Source organism: Lonchura striata, chromosome 1, assembly GCF_050655825.1.
Source record: "Lonchura striata isolate lonStrDom1 chromosome 1, ASM5065582v1, whole genome shotgun sequence".
Taxonomy (NCBI): domain Eukaryota; kingdom Metazoa; phylum Chordata; class Aves; order Passeriformes; family Estrildidae; genus Lonchura; species Lonchura striata.
This window is the reverse complement of record NC_140703.1, coordinates 21572524-21588514: the sequence shown is the minus strand read 5'-3', so window position 1 is coordinate 21588514 and position 15991 is coordinate 21572524.

Here is a 15991-nt window from a genome sequence, read left to right as displayed (position 1 = left end):
TGGCCAAAGGATGTGCCCAGGGGCCCCTGTCCCTGGCCTGGGCTATGACTGCAAAAAATCCTTATATCGAAGCATGGAACCGAGATGAAAGATGTCCCCTCCTCAAACTTGTGCTGCCCTGATAGACCCAAGGGAGCCCTACAAACTGACATCAGCAACCTGGACTGGTGAGTTTTCTTTCCCAGGGCAAATGGCCAAAGGTTGTGCCCACGGGCCCCTGGCCCTGGGCTATGACCTGAATGCAAAATATCCTTATACTGAATGATGGACCCCAGACCAACGTTGTCCCCAACTAAAACTTGTGCTGCCCTGATAGACCCAAGGGTGTCCTAAAAACTGACATCAGGAACCTGTATTGGTGAATTTGCTTTACGAGGGGAAATGGCCAAAGGATGTGCCCAGGGGCCCCTGGCACTGGGCTGTGCCCTGACTGCAAAAAATCCTTATATCGAAGGATGGACCCCAGACCGAAGTTGTCCCCTCCTCAAAGTTGTGCTGCCCTGATAGACCCAAGGGAGCCCTAAAACCTGACATCAGGAACCTGGACTGGTGAGTTTTCTTTCCCAGGGAAAATGGCCAAAGCATGTGCCCAGGGGCCACTGGCCCTTGGCTGGGGCTTGACTTCAAAGAATCCTTATATCGAAGGACGCACCCCAGACCGAAGTTGTCCCCATCTCATATTTCTGCTGCCCTGATAGACCCAAGGGAGCCCTACAAACTGACATCAGCAACCTGGAGTGGTGAGTTTTCTTTCCCAGGGAAAATGGCCAAAGGATGTGCCCAGGGGCCCCTGGCCCTGGGCTGGGCCCTGACTGCAAAGAATCCCTATATCGAAGGATGTATCGCAGACCAAAGTTGTCCCCAACTAAAACTTGTGCTGCCCTGTTAGACCCAAGGGAGCCCTACAAACTGACATCAAGAACCTGGACTGGTGAGCTTTCATTTCCAGGGAAAATGGCCAAAGGATGTCCCCAGGGGCCCCTGGCCCTCGGCTGGGGCTTGACTGCAAAGAATCCTTATATCGAAGGATGGACCCCTGAGTGAAGTTGTCCCCATCTCATACTTGTGCTGCCCAGATAGATCCAAGGGAGCCCTACAAACTGACATCAGGTACCTGGACTGGTGAGTTTTCTTTCCCAGCGAAAATGGCCAAAGGATGTGCCCTGGGGCCCCTGGCACTGGGCTCGGACCTGACTGCAAAAAATACTTATATCGAAGGATGGACCCCAGACCGAAGATGTCCCCTCCCGAAACTTGTGCTGCCCTGATAGACCCAAGGGAGCCCTACAAACTGACATCAGGAACCTGGACTGGTGAGTTTTCTTTCCCAGGGAAAATGGCCAAAGGATTTGCCCAGGGGCCCCTGGCCCTGGGCTGGGCCCTGACGGCAAAAAATCCCTATATCTAAGGATGGACCCCTGAGTGAAGTTGTCCCCATCTCATACTTGTGCTGCCCTGATAGACCCAAGGGAGCCCTACAAACTGACATCAGCAACCTGGACTGGTGAGTTTTCTTTCCCAGGGAAAATGGCCAAAGGATGTGCCCTGGGGCCCCTGGCCCTGGCCTGGGCTATGACTGCAAAAAATCCTTATATCGAAGGATGGAACCGAGATGAAAGATGTCCCCTCCTCAAACTTGTGCCGCCCTGATAGACCCAAGGGAGCCCTACAAACTGACATCAGGAACCTGGACTGGTGAGTTTTCTTTCCCAGGGAAAATGGCCAAAGGATGTGCCCTGGGGACCCTGGCATTCGGCTGGACCCTGACTGCAAAAAATCCTTATATCGAAGGATGGACCCCAGACCGAAGTTGTCCCATCCTGAAACTTGTGCTGCCCTGATAGACCCAAGGGAGCCCTACAAACTGACATCAGGAACCTGGACTGGTGAGTTTTCTTTCCCAGGGAAAATGGCCAAAGGATTTGCCCTGGGGCCCCTGGCACTGGGCTCGGACCTGACTGCAAAGAATCCTTATATTGAAGGATTGATCGCAGACAAAAGTTGTCCCCAACTAAAACTTGTGCTGCCCTGATAGACCCAAGGGAGCCCTACAAACTGACATCAGGTACCTGGACTGGTGAATTTTCTTTTCCAGGGAAAATGGCCAAAGGATGTGCCCAGGGGCCCCTGGCCCTGGGCTGGGCCCTGACTGCAAAGAATCCTTATATCCAAATTTGGACCCCAAACCGAAGTTGTCCCCTCCTCAAATTCCTCCTGCCTAGATAGACCCAAGGGAGCCCTAAAAACTGACATCAGAAACATGGACTGGTGAGTTTTCTTTCCCAGGGAAAATGGCCAAAGGATGTGCCCAGGGGGCTCTGGCCCTGGCCTGGGCCCTGACTGCAAAGAATCCCTATACTGAAGGATGGATCGCAGACCAAAGTTGTCCCCTCCTCAAATTTCTACAGCCCAGATAGACCCAAGGGAGCCCTACAAACTGACATCAGCAACCTGGACTGGTGAGTTTTCTTTCCCAGGGAAAATGGCCAAAGGATGTGCCCTGGGGCCCCTGGCACTGGGCTGTTCCCTGACTGCAAAAAATCCTTATATCGAAGGATGGACCCCAGACCGAAATTGCCCCCTCCTGAAACTTGTGCTGCCCTGATAGACCCAAGGGAGCCCTTCAAACTGACATCAGCAACCTGGACTGGTGAGTTTTCTTTCCCAGGGAAAATGGCCAAAGGATGTGCCCTGGGGACCCTGGCCCTTGGCTTGGGCTTGACTTCAAAGAATCCTTATATCGAAGGACGCACCCCAGACCGGAGTTGTCCCCATCTCATATTTCTGCTGCCCTGATAGACCCAAGGGAGCCCTAAAAACTGACATCAGCAACCTGGACTGGTGAGTTTTCTTTCCCAGGGAAAATGGCCAAAGGATGTGCCCAGGGGCCCCTGGCACTGGGCTGGGCCCTGACTGCAAAAAATCCTTATATCGAAGGATGGACCCCAGACCGAAGTTGTCCCCTCCTGAAAGTTGTGCTGCCCAGATAGACCCAAGGGAGCCCTACAAACTGACATCAGCGACCTGGACTGTTGAGATTTCTTTCCCAGGGAAAATGGCCCAAGGATTTGCCCAGGGGCCCCTGGCCCTGCGCTGGGGCCTGACTCTAAATAATCCCTATATGGAAGGATGGATCACAGACCAAATTTGTCCCCTGCTAAAAATTGTGCTGCTCCTTGTAGACCCAAGAGAGCCCTACAAACTGACATCAGCAACCTGGACTGCTGAGTTTTCTTTCCCAGGGAAAATGGCCAAAGGATGTGCCCAGGGGGCACAGGCCCTTGGCTGGGGCTTGACTTCAAAGAATCCTTATATCGAAGGACGCACCCCAGACCGAAGTTGTCCCCATCTCATATTTCTGCTGCCCTGATAGACCCAAGGGAGCCCTACAAACTGACATCAGCAACCTGGACTGGTGAGTTTTCTTTCCCAGGGAAAATGGCCAAAGGATGTGCCCAGGGGCCCCTGGCCCTGGGCTGGGCCCTGACTGTAAAGAATCCCTATATCGAAGGATGTATCGCAGACCAAAATTGTCCCCCACTAAAACTTGTGCTGCCCTGTTAGACCCAAGGCAGCCCTACAAACTGACATCAGCAACCTGGACTGGTGAGCTTTCATTTCCAGGGAAAATGGCCAAAGGATGTGCCCAGGGGCCCCTGGGCCTGGGCTCGGCCCTGACTGCAAAAAATCCTTATATCGAAGTATGGATCGCAGACCGAATTTATCCCCTCCTCAAACTTGTGCTGCCCAGATAGACCCAAGGGAGCCCTACAAACTGACATCAGGAACCTGGACTGGTGAGCTTTCATTTCCAGGGAAAATGGCCAAAGGATGTGCCCAGGGGCCCCTGGCAATGGGCTGGGGCCTGACTGCAAAGAATCCTTATATCGAAGGATGGACCCCAGACCGAAGTTGTCCCCTCCTGAAACTTGTGCTGCCCTGATAGACCCAAGGGAGCCCTACAAACTGACATCAGGAAACTGGACTGGTGAGTTTTCTTTCCCAGGGAAAATGGCCAAAGGATGTGCCCTGGGGCCCCTGGCACTGGGCTGGGCCCTGACTACAAAAAATCCTTATATCGAAGGATGGACCCCAGACCGAAGATGTCCCCTCCTGAAACTTGTGCTGCCCTGATAGACCCAAGGGAGCCCTACAAACTGACATCAGGAAACTGGACCGGTGAGTTTTCTTTCCCAGCGAAAATGGCCAAAGGTTTTGCCCTGGGGCCCCTGGCACTGTGCTCGGACCTGAGTGCAAAAAATCCTTATATTGAAGGATTGATCGCAGACAAAATTTGTCCCAAACTAAAACTTGTGCTGCCCTGATAGACCCAAGGGAGCCCTACAAACTGACATCAGGTACCTGGACTGGTGAATTTTCTTTTCCAGGGAAAATGGCCAAAGGATGTGCCCAGGGGCCCCTGGACCTGGGCTGGGCCCTGACTGCAAAGAATCCTTATATCGAAGGATGGACCCCAGACCGAAGTTGTCCCCTCCTGAAACTTGTGCTGCCCTGATAGACCCAAGGGAGCCCTACAAACTGACATCAGGAAACTGGACTGGTGAGTTTTCTTTCCCAGGGAAAATGGCCAAAGGATGTGCCCTGGGGCCCCTGGCACTGGGCTGGGCCCTGACTACAAAAAATCCTTATATCGAAGGATGGACCCCAGACCGAAGTTGTCCCCTCCTGAAACTTGTGCTGCCCTGATAGACCCAAGGGAGCCCTACAAACTGACATCCGCAACCTGGACTGGTGAGTTTTCTTTCCCAGGGAAAATGGCCAAAGGATTTGCCCTGGGGCCCCTGGCACTGTGCTGGGCCCTGACTGCAAAAAATCCTTAAATTGTAGGATTGATCGCAGACAAAAGTTGTCCCAAACTAAAACTTGTGCTGCCCTGATAGACCCAAGGGAGCCCTACAAACTGACATCAGGTACCTGGACTGGTGAATTTTCTTTTCCAGGGAAAATGGCCAAAGGATGTGCCCAGGGGCCCCTGGCCCTGGGCTGGGCCCTGACTGCAAAGAATCCTTATATCCAAGTTTGGACCCCAAACCGAAGTTGTCCCCTCCTCAAATTTCTCCTGCCTAGATAGACCCAAGGGAGCCCTACAAACTGACATCAGCAACCTGGACTGGTGAGTTTTCTTTCCCAGGGAAAATGGCCAAAGGATGTCCCCAGGGGCCCCTGGCCCTCGGCTGGGGCTTGACTGCAAAGAATCCTTATATCAAAGGATGGACCCCTGAGTGAAGTTGTCCCCATCTCATACTTGTGCTGCCCTGATAGACAAAAGGGAGCCCTACAAACTGACATCAGCAACCTGGACTGGTGAGTTTTCTTTCCCAGGGAAAATGGCCAAAGGATGTGCCCAAGGGCCCCTGGCCCTGGCCTGGGCTATGACTGCAAAAAATCCTTATATCGAAGGATGGAACCGAGATGAAAGATGTCCCCTCCTGAAACTATTGCTGCCCTGATAGACCCAAGGGAGCCCTACAAACTGACATCAGCAACCTGGACTGGTGAGTTTTCTTTCCCAGGGAAAATGGCCAAAGGATGTGCCCAGGGGCCCCTGGACCTGGGCTGGGCCCTGACTGCAAAAAATCCTTATATCGAAGGATGGACCCCAGACCAAAGTTGTCCCCTCCTGAAAGTTGTTCTGCCCAGATAGACCCAAGGGAGCCCTACAAACTGACATCAGCAACCTGGACTGGTGAGCTTTCATTTCCAGGGAAAATGGCCCAAGGATGGGCCCAGGGGCCCCTGGCCCTGGGCTGGGGCCTGACTCTAAAGAATCCCTATATGGAAGGATGGATCACAGACCAAATTTGTCCCCTCCTAAAAATTGTGCTGCCCCTTGTAGACCCAAGGGAGCCCTACAAACTGACATCAGGAACCTGGACTGGTGAGTTTTCTTTCCCAGGGAAAATGGCCAAAGGATGTGCCCAGGGGCCCCTGGCCCTGGGCTGGGCCCTGACTGCAAAAAATCCTTATATCGAAGGATGGACCCCAGACCGAAGTTGTCCCCTCCTAAAACTTGTGCTGCCCTGATAGACCCAAGGGAGCCCTACAAACTGACATCAGCAACCTGGAGTGGTGAGTTTTCTTTCCCAGGGAAAATGGCCAAAGGATGTGCCCAGGGGACCCTGGCCCTGGGCTGGGCCCTGACTGTAAAGAATCCCTATATCGAAGGATGTATCGCAGACCAAAGTTGTCCCCCACTAAAACTTGTGCTGCCCTGTTAGACCCAAGGGAGCCCTACAAACTGACATCAGCAACCTGGACTGGTGAGCTTTCATTTCCAGGGAAAATGGCCAAAGGATGTGCCCAGGAGCCCCTGGGCCTGGGCTCGGCCCTGACTGCAAAAAATCCTTATATCGAAGTATGGATCGCAGACCGAAGTTATCCCCTCCTCAAACTTGTGCTGCCCAGATAGACCCAAGGGAGCCCTACAAACTGACATCAGCAACCTGGACTGGTGAGCTTTCATTTCCAGGGAAAAGGCCAAAGGATGTGCCCAGGGGCCCCTGGACCTGGGCTAGGCCCTGACTGCAAAGAATCCTTATATCCAAGTTTGGACCCCAAACCGATGTTGTCCCCTCCTCAAATTTCTCCTGCCTAGATAGACCCAAGGGAGCCCTACAAACTGACATCAGAAACATGGACTGGTGAGTTTTCTTTCCCAGGGAAAATGGCCAAAGGATGTGCCCAGGGGCCCCTGGCCCTGGGCTGGGCCCTGACTGCAAAGAATCCTTATATCCAAATTTGGACCCCAAACCGAAGTTGTCCCCTCCTCAAATTTCTCCTGCCTTGATAGACCCAAGTGAGCCCTACAAACTGACATCAGAAACATGGACTGTTGAGTTTTCTTTCCCAGGGAAAATGGCCAAAGGATGTCCCCAGGGGCCCCTGGCCCTCGGCTGGGGCTTGACTGCAAAGAATCCTTATATCGAAGGATGCAACCCTGAGTGAAGTTGTCCCCATCTCATACCTGTGCTGCCCTGATAGACCCAAGGGAGCCCTACAAACTGACATCAGCAACCTGGACTGGTGAGTTTTCTTTCCCAGGGAAAATGGCCAAAGGATGTGCCCAGGGGCCTCTGGCCCTGGGCTGGGGCCTGACTGCAAATAATCCCTTTATTGAAGGATGGATCGCAGACCAAAATTGTCCCCTCCTCAAATTTCTACTGCCCCGATAGACCCAAGGGAGCCCTACAAACTGACATCAGCAACCTGGACTGGTGAGTTTTCTTTCCCAGGGAAAATGGCCAAAGGATGTGCCCTGGGGACCCTGGCACTGGGCTGGGGCCTGAATGCAAAAAATCCTTATATCGAATGATGGATCCCAGACCGAAGTTGTCCCCTCCTCAAATTTCTGCTGCCCTGATAGACCCAAGGGAGCCCTACAAACTGACATCAGCAACCTGGACTGGTGAGTTTTCTTTCCCAGGGAAAATGGCCAAAGGATGTCCCCAAGGGCCCCTGGCCCTGGGCTGGGCCGTAACAGCAAAAAATCCTTATATCGAAGGATGGACCCCAGACCGAAGTTGTCCCCTCCTAAAATTTCTGCTGCCCTGATAGACCCAAGGGAGCCCTACAAACTGACATCAGCAACCTGGACTGGTGAGTTTTCTTTCCCAGGGAAAATGGCCAAAGATGTGCCCAGGGGCCCCGTCCCTGGGCTGGGGCCTGACTGTAAAGAATCCCTATATCGAAGGATGGATCGCAGACCAAAGTTGTCCCCTCGTCAAATTTCTGCTGCCCTGATAGACCCAAGGGAGCCCTACAAACTGACATCAGCAACCTGGACTGGTGAGTTTTCTTTCCCAGGGAAAATGGCCAAAGGATGTCCCCAGGGGCCCCTGGCACTGAGCTGGGCCCTGACTGCAAAAAATCCTTATATCGAAGGATGGACCCCACACCGAAGTTGTCCCCTCCTGAAACTTGTGCTGCCCTGATAGACCCAAGGGAGCCCTACAAACTGACATCAGCAACCTGGACTGGTGAGTTTTCTTTCCCAGGGAAAATGGCCAAAGGATGTCCCCAGGGGCCCCTGGCACTGGGCTGGGGCCTGACTGCAAAAAATCCTTATATCGAAGGATGGACCCCAGACCGAAGTTGTCCTCTCCTCAAATTTCTGCTGCCCTGATAGACCCAAGGGAGCCCTACAAACTGACATCAGCAACCTGGACTGGTGAGTTTTCTTTCCCAGGGAAAATGGCCAAAGGATGTGCCCAGGGGCCCCTGGCCCACGGCTGGGGCCTGAATGCAAAGAATGCTTATATCAAAGGATGGACCCCTGAGTGAAGTGTCCCCATCTCATACTTGTGCTGCCCTGATAGACCCAAGGGAGCCCTACAAACTGACATCAGGAAACTGGACTGGTGAGTTTTCTTTCCCAGGGAAAATGGCCAAAGGATGTGGCCAGGGGCCCCTGGCCCTGGGCTGGGCCCTGACTTCAAAGAATCCCTAGATTGAAGGATGGATCGCAGACCAAAATTGTCCCCTCCTCAAATTTCTGCTGCCCAGATAGACCTAAGGGAGCCCTACAAACTGACATCAGCAACCTGGACTGGTGAGTTTTCTTTCCCAGGGAAAATGGCCAAAGGATGTGCCCAGGGGCCCCTGGCCCTCGCCTGGGGCTTGACTTCAAAGAATCCTTATATCGAAGGATGGACCCCTGAGTGAAGTTGTCCCCATCTCATACTTCTGCTGCCCTGATAGACCCAAGGGAGCCCTACAAACTGACATCAGGAACCTGGACTGGTGAGTTTTCTTTCCCAGGGAAAATGGCCAAAGTATGTCCCCAGGGGCCCCTGGCCCTGGGCTGGAGCCTGACTGCAAAAAATCCTTATATCGAAGGATGGACCCCAGACCGAAGTTGTCCCCTCCTAAAATTTCTGCTGCCCTGATAGACCCAAGTGAGCCCTACAAACTGACATCAGCAACCTGGACTGGTGAGTTTTCTTTCCCAGGGAAAATGGCCAAAGGATGTGCCCAGGGGCCCCGTCCCTGGGCTGGGGCCTGACTGTAAAGAATCCCTATATCGAAGGATGGATCGCAGACCAAAGTTGTCCCCTCCTCAAATTTCTGCTGCCCTGATAGACCCAAGGGAGCCCTACAAACTGACATCAGCAACCTGGACTGGTGAGTTTTCTTTCCCAGGGAAAATGGCCAAAGGATGTGCCCAAGGGCCCCTGGCCCTGGCCTGGGCTATGACTGCAAAAAATCCTTATATCGAAGGATGGACCCCAGACCGAAATTGTCCCCTCCTGAAACTTGTGCTGCCCTGATAGACCCAAGGGAGCCCTACAAACTGACATCAGCAACCTGGACTGTTGAGTTTTCTTTCCCAGGGAAAATGGCCAAAGGATGTGCCCTGGGGACCCTTGCCCCTGGGCTGGGCCCTGACTGTAAAGAATCCCTATATCGAAGGATGTATCGCAGACCAAAGTTGTCCCCCACTAAAACTTGTGCTGCCCTGTTAGACCCAAGGGAGCCCTACAAACGGACATCAGCAACCTGGACTGGTGAGCTTTCATTTCCAGGGAAAATGGCCAAAGGATGTGCCCAGGGGCCCCTGGACCTGGGCTCGGCCCTGACTGCAAAGAATCCTTATATCGAAGGATGGACCCCAGACCGAAGTTGTCCCCTCCTGAAACTTGTGCTGCCCTTATAGACCCAAGGGAGCCCTACAAACTGACATCAGGAAACTGGACTGGTGAGTTTTCTTTCCCAGGGAAAATGGCCAAAGGATGTGCCCTGGGGCCCCTGGCACTGGGCTGGGCCCTGACTACAAAAAATCCTTATATCGAAGGATGGACCCCAGACCGAAGTTGTCCCCTCCTGAAACTTGTGCTGCCCTGATAGACCCAAGGGAGCCCTACAAACTGACATCAGAAACCTGGACTGGTGAGTTTTCTTTCCCAGGGAAAATGGCCAAAGGATTTGCCCTGGGGCCCCTGGCACTGTGCTGGGCCCTGACTGCAAAAAGTCCTTAAATTGTAGGATTGATCGCAGACAAAAGTTGTCCCAAACTAAAACTTGTGCTGCCCTGATAGACCCAAGGGAGCCCTACAAACTGACATCAGGTACCTGGACTGGTGAGTTTTCTTTTCCAGGGAAAATGGCCAAAGGATGTGCCCAGGGGCCCCTGGACCTGGGCTGGGCCCTGACTGCAAAGAATCCTTATATCCAAGTTTGGACCCCAAACCGAAGTTGTCCCCTCCTCAAATTTCTCCTGCCTAGATAGACCCAAGGGAGCCCTACAAACTGACATCAGCAACCTGGACTGGTGAGTTTTCTTTCCCAGGGAAAATGGCCAAAGGATGTCCCCAGGGGCCCCTGGCCCTCGGCTGGGGCTTGACTGCAAAGAATCCTTATATCAAAGGATGGACCCCTGAGTGAAGTTGTCCCCATCTCATACTTGTGCTGCCCTGATAGACAAAAGGGAGCCCTACAAACTGACATCAGCAACCTGGACTGGTGAGTTTTCTTTCCCAGGGAAAATGGCCAAAGGATGTGCCCAAGGGCCCCTGGCCCTGGCCTGGGCTATGACTGCAAAAAATCCTTACATCGAAGGATGGAACCGAGATGAAAGATGTCCCCTCCTCAAACTATTGCTGCCCTGATAGACCCAAGGGAGCCCTACAAACTGACATCAGCAACCTGGACTGGTGAGTTTTCTTTCCCAGGGAAAATGGCCAAAGGATGTGCCCAGGGGCCCCTGGACCTGGGCTGGGCCCTGACTGCAAAAAATCCTTATATCGAAGGATGGACCCCAGACCAAAGTTGTCCCCTCCTGAAAGTTGTGCTGCCCAGATAGACCCAAGGGAGCCCTACAAACTGACATCAGCAACCTGGACTGGTGAGCTTTCATTTCCAGGGAAAATGGCCCAAGGATGGGCCCAGGGGCCCCTGGCCCTGGGCTGGGGCCTGACTCTAAAGAATCCCTATATGGAAGGATGGATCACAGACCAAATTTGTCCCCTCCTAAAAATTGTGCTGCCCCTTGTAGACCCAAGGGAGCCCTACAAACTGACATCAGGAACCTGGACTGGTGAGTTTTCTTTCCCAGGGAAAATGGCCAAAGGATGTGCCCTGGGGCCACAGGCCCTTGGCTGGGGCTTGACTTCAAAGAATGCTTATATCGAAGGACGCACCCCAGAATGACGTTGTCCCCATCTCATATTTCTGCTGCCCTGATAGACCCAAGGGAGCCCTACAAACTGACATCAGCAACCTGGAGTGGTGAGTTTTCTTTCCCAGGGAAAATGGCCAAAGGATGTGCCCAGGGGACCCTGGCCCTGGGCTGGGCCCTGACTGTAAAGAATCCCTATATCGAAGGATGTATCGCAGACCAAAGTTGTCCCCCACTAAAACTTGTGCTGCCCTGTTAGACCCAAGGGAGCCCTACAAACTGACATCAGCAACCTGGACTGGTGAGTTTTCTTTCCCAGGGAAAATGGCCAAAGGATGTGCCCAGGGGCCCCTGGCCCTGGGCTGGGCCCTGACTGCAAAAAATCCTTATATCGAAGGATGGACCCCAGACCGAAGTTGTCCCCTCCTGAAACTTGTGCTGCCCTGATAGACCCAAGGGAGCCCTACAAACTGACATCAGGTACCTGGACTGGTGAGTTTTCTTTCCCAGGGAAAATGGCCAAAGGATGTGCCCAGGGGCCCCTGGCCCTGGGCTGGGCCCTGACTGCAAAGAATCCTTATATCCAAATTTGGACCCCAAACCGAAGTTGTCCCCTCCTCAAATTTCTCCTGCCTTGATAGACCCAAGTGAGCCCTACAAACTGACATCAGAAACATGGACTGTTGAGTTTTCTTTCCCAGGGAAAATGGCCAAAGGATGTCCCCAGGGGCCCCTGGCCCTCGGCTGGGGCTTGACTGCAAAGAATCCTTATATCGAAGGATGCACCCCTGAGTGAAGTTGTCCCCATCTCATACCTGTGCTGCCCTGATAGACCCAAGGGAGCCCTACAAACTGACATCAGCAACCTGGACTGCTGAGTTTTCTTTCCCAGGGAAAATGGCCAAAGGATGTGCCCAGGGGCCTCTGGCCCTGGGCTGGGGCCTGACTGCAAATAATCCCTTTATTGAAGGATGGATCGCAGACCAAAATTGTCCCCTCCTCAAATTTCTACTGCCCCGATAGACCCAAGGGAGCCCTACAAACTGACATCAGCAACCTGGACTGGTGAGTTTTCTTTCCCAGGGAAAATGGCCAAAGGATGTGCCCTGGGGACCCTGGCACTGGGCTGGGGCCTGAATGCAAAAAATCCTTATATCGAATGATGGATCCCAGACCGAAGTTGTCCCCTCCTCAAATTTCTGCTGCCCTGATAGACCCAAGGGAGCCCTACAAACTGACATCAGCAACCTGGACTGGTGAGTTTTCTTTCCCAGGGAAAATGGCCAAAGGATGTCCCCAAGGGCCCCTGGCCCTGGGCTGGGCCGTAACAGCAAAAAATCCTTATATCGAAGGATGGACCCCAGACCGAAGTTGTCCCCTCCTAAAATTTCTGCTGCCCTGATAGACCCAAGGGAGCCCTACAAACTGACATCAGCAACCTGGACTGGTGAGTTTTCTTTCCCAGGGAAAATGGCCAAAGATGTGCCCAGGGGCCCCGTCCCTGGGCTGGGACCTGACTGTAAAGAATCCCTATATCGAAGGATGGATCGCAGACCAAAGTTGTCCCCTCGTCAAATTTCTGCTGCCCTGATAGACCCAAGGGAGCCCTACAAACTGACATCAGCAACCTGGACTGGTGAGTTTTCTTTCCCAAGGAAAATGGCCAAAGGATGTCCCCAGGGGCCCCTGGCACTGAGCTGGGCCCTGACTGCAAAAAATCCTTATATCGAAGGATGGACCCCACACCGAAGTTGTCCCCTCCTAAAATTTCTGCTGCCCTGATAGACCCAAGGGAGCCCTACAAACTGACATCAGGCATCTGGACTGGTGAATTTTCTTTCCCAGGGAAAATGGCCGAAGGATGTGCCCAGGGGCCCCTGGCCCTCGGCTGGGGCTTGACTGCAAAGAATCCTTATATCGAAGGATGGACCCCAAACCGAAGTTGTCCCCTCCTGAAACTTGTGCTGCCCTGATAGACCCAAGGGAGCCCTACAAACTGACATCAGCAACCTGGACTGGTGAGTTTTCTTTCCCAGGGAAAATGGCCAAAGGATGTGCCCTGGGGCCCCTGGCACTGGGCTCGGACCTGAATTCAAAGAATCCTTATATTGAAGGATTCATCGCAGACAAAAGTTGTCCCCAACTAAAACTTGTGCTGCCCTGATAGACCCAAGGGAGCCCTACAAACTGACATCAGGCATCTGGACTGGTGAATTTTCTTTCCCAGGGAAAATGGCCGAAGGATGTGCCCAGGGGCCCCTGGCCCTCGGCTGGGGCTTGACTGCAAAGAATCCTTATATCGAAGGATGGACCCCAAACCGAAGTTGTCCCCTCCTGAAACTTGTGCTGCCCTGATAGACCCAAGGGAGCCCTACAAACTGACATCAGCAACCTGGACTGGTGAGTTTTCTTTCCCAGGGAAAATGGCCAAAGGATGTCCCCAGGGGCCCCTGGCACTGGGCTGGGGCCTGACTGCAAAAAATCCTTATATCGAAGGATGGACCCCAGACCGAAGTTGTCCTCTCCTCAAATTTCTGCTACCCTGATAGACCCAAGGGAGCCCTACAAACTGACATCAGCAACCTGGACTGGTGAGTTTTCTTTCCCAGGGAAAATGGCCAAAGGATGTGCCCAGGGGCCCCTGGCATTCGGCTGGGGCCTGAATGCAAAGAATGCTTATATCAAAGGATGGACCCCTGAGTGAAGTGTCCCCATCTCATACTTGTGCTGCCCTGATAGACCCAAGGGAGCCCTACAAACTGACATCAGGAAACTGGACTGGTGAGTTTACTTTCCCAGGGAAAATGGCCAAAGGATGTGCCCAGGGGCCCCTGGCCCTGGGCTGGGCCCTGACTTCAAAGAATCCCTAGATTGAAGGATGGATCGCAGACCAAAATTGTCCCCTCCTCAAATTTCTGCTGCCCAGATAGACCTAAGGGAGCCCTACAAACTGACATCAGCAACCTGGACTGGTGAGTTTTCTTTCCCAGGGAAAATGGCCAAAGGATGTGCCCAGGGGCCCCTGGCCCTCGCCTGGGGCTTGACTTCAAAGAATCCTTATATCGAAGGATGGACCCCTGAGTGACGTTGTCCCCATCTCATACTTCTGCTGCCCTGATAGACCCAAGGGAGCCCTACAAACTGACATCAGGAACCTGGACTGGTGAGTTTTCTTTCCCAGGGAAAATGGCCAAAGTATGTCCCCAGGGGCCCCTGGCCCTGGGCTGGAGCCTGACTGCAAAAAATCCTTATATCGAAGGATGGACCCCAGACCGAAGTTGTCCCCTCCTAAAATTTCTGCGGCCCTGATAGACCCAAGGGAGCCCTACAAACTGACATCAGCAACCTGGACTGGTGAGTTTTCTTTCCCAGGGAAAATGGCCAAAGGATGTGCCCAGGGGCCCCGTCCCTGGGCTGGGGCCTGACTGTAAAGAATCCCTATATCGAAGGATGGATCGCAGACCAAAGTTGTCCCCTCCTCAAATTTCTGCTGCCCTGATAGACCCAAGGGAGCCCTACAAACTGACATCAGGCACCTGGACTGGTGAGCTTTCATTTCCAGGGAAAATGGCCAAAGGATGTGCCCTGGAAACCCTGGCCCTGGGCTGGGGCCTGAATGCAAAAAATCCTTATATCGAAGGATGGACCCCACACCGAAGTTGTCCCCTCCTCAAATTTCTGCTGCCCTGATAGACCCAAGGGAGCCCTACAAACTGACATCAGCAACCTGGACTGGTGAGCTTTCATTTTCAGGGAAAATGGCCAAAGGATGTGCCCAGGGGCCCCTGGCACTGGGCTCGGACCTGAATTCAAAGAATCCTTATATTGAAGGATTCATCGCAGACAAAAGTTGTCCCCAATTAAAACTTCTGCTGCCCTGATAGAACCAAGGGAGCCCTACAAACTGACATCAGGCATCTGGACTGGTGAATTTTCTTTCCCAGGGAAAATGGCCGAAGGATGTGCCCAGGGGCCCCTGGCCCTCGGCTGGGGCTTGACTGCAAAGAATCCTTATATCGAAGGATGGACCCCAGACCGAAGTTGTCCCCTCCTGAAACTTGTGCTGCCCTGATAGACCCAAGGGAGCCCTACAAACTGACATCAGCAACCTGGACTGGTGAGTTTTCTTTCCCAGGGAAAATGGCCAAAGGATGTCCCCAGGGGCCCCTGGCACTGGGCTGGGGCCTGACTGCAAAAAATCCTTATATCCAAGTTTGGACCCCAGACTGAAGTTGTCCCCTCCTCAAATTTGTGCTGCCCTGGTAGACCCAAGGGAGCCCTACAAACTGACATAAGCAACCTGGACTGCTGAGTTTTCTTTCCCAGGGAAAATGGCCAAAGGATGTGCCCAGGGGACCCTGGCCCATGGCGGGGGTTTGAATGCAAAGAATACTTATATCAAATGATGGACCCCTGAGTGAAGTGTCCCCATCTCATACTTGTGCTGCCCTGATAGACCCAAGGGAGCCCTACAAACTGACATCAGGAAACTGGACTGGTGAGTTTTCTTTCCCAGGGAAAATGGCCAAAGGATGTGGCCAGGGGCCCCTGGCCCTAGGCTGGGCCCTGACTTCAAAAAATCCCTAGATTGAAGGATGGATCGCAGACCAAAGTTGTCCCCTCCTCAAATTTCTGCTGCCCAGATAGACCTAAGGGAGCCCTACAAAATGACATCAGCAACCTGGACTGGTGAGTTTTCTTTCCCAGGGAAAATGGCCAAAGGATGTGCCCAGGGGCCCCTGGCCCTCGCCTGGGGCTTGACTTCAAAGAATCCTTATATCGAAGGATGGACCCCTGAGTGACGTTGTCCCCATCTCATACTTCTGTTGCCCTGATAGACCCAAGGGAGCCCTACAA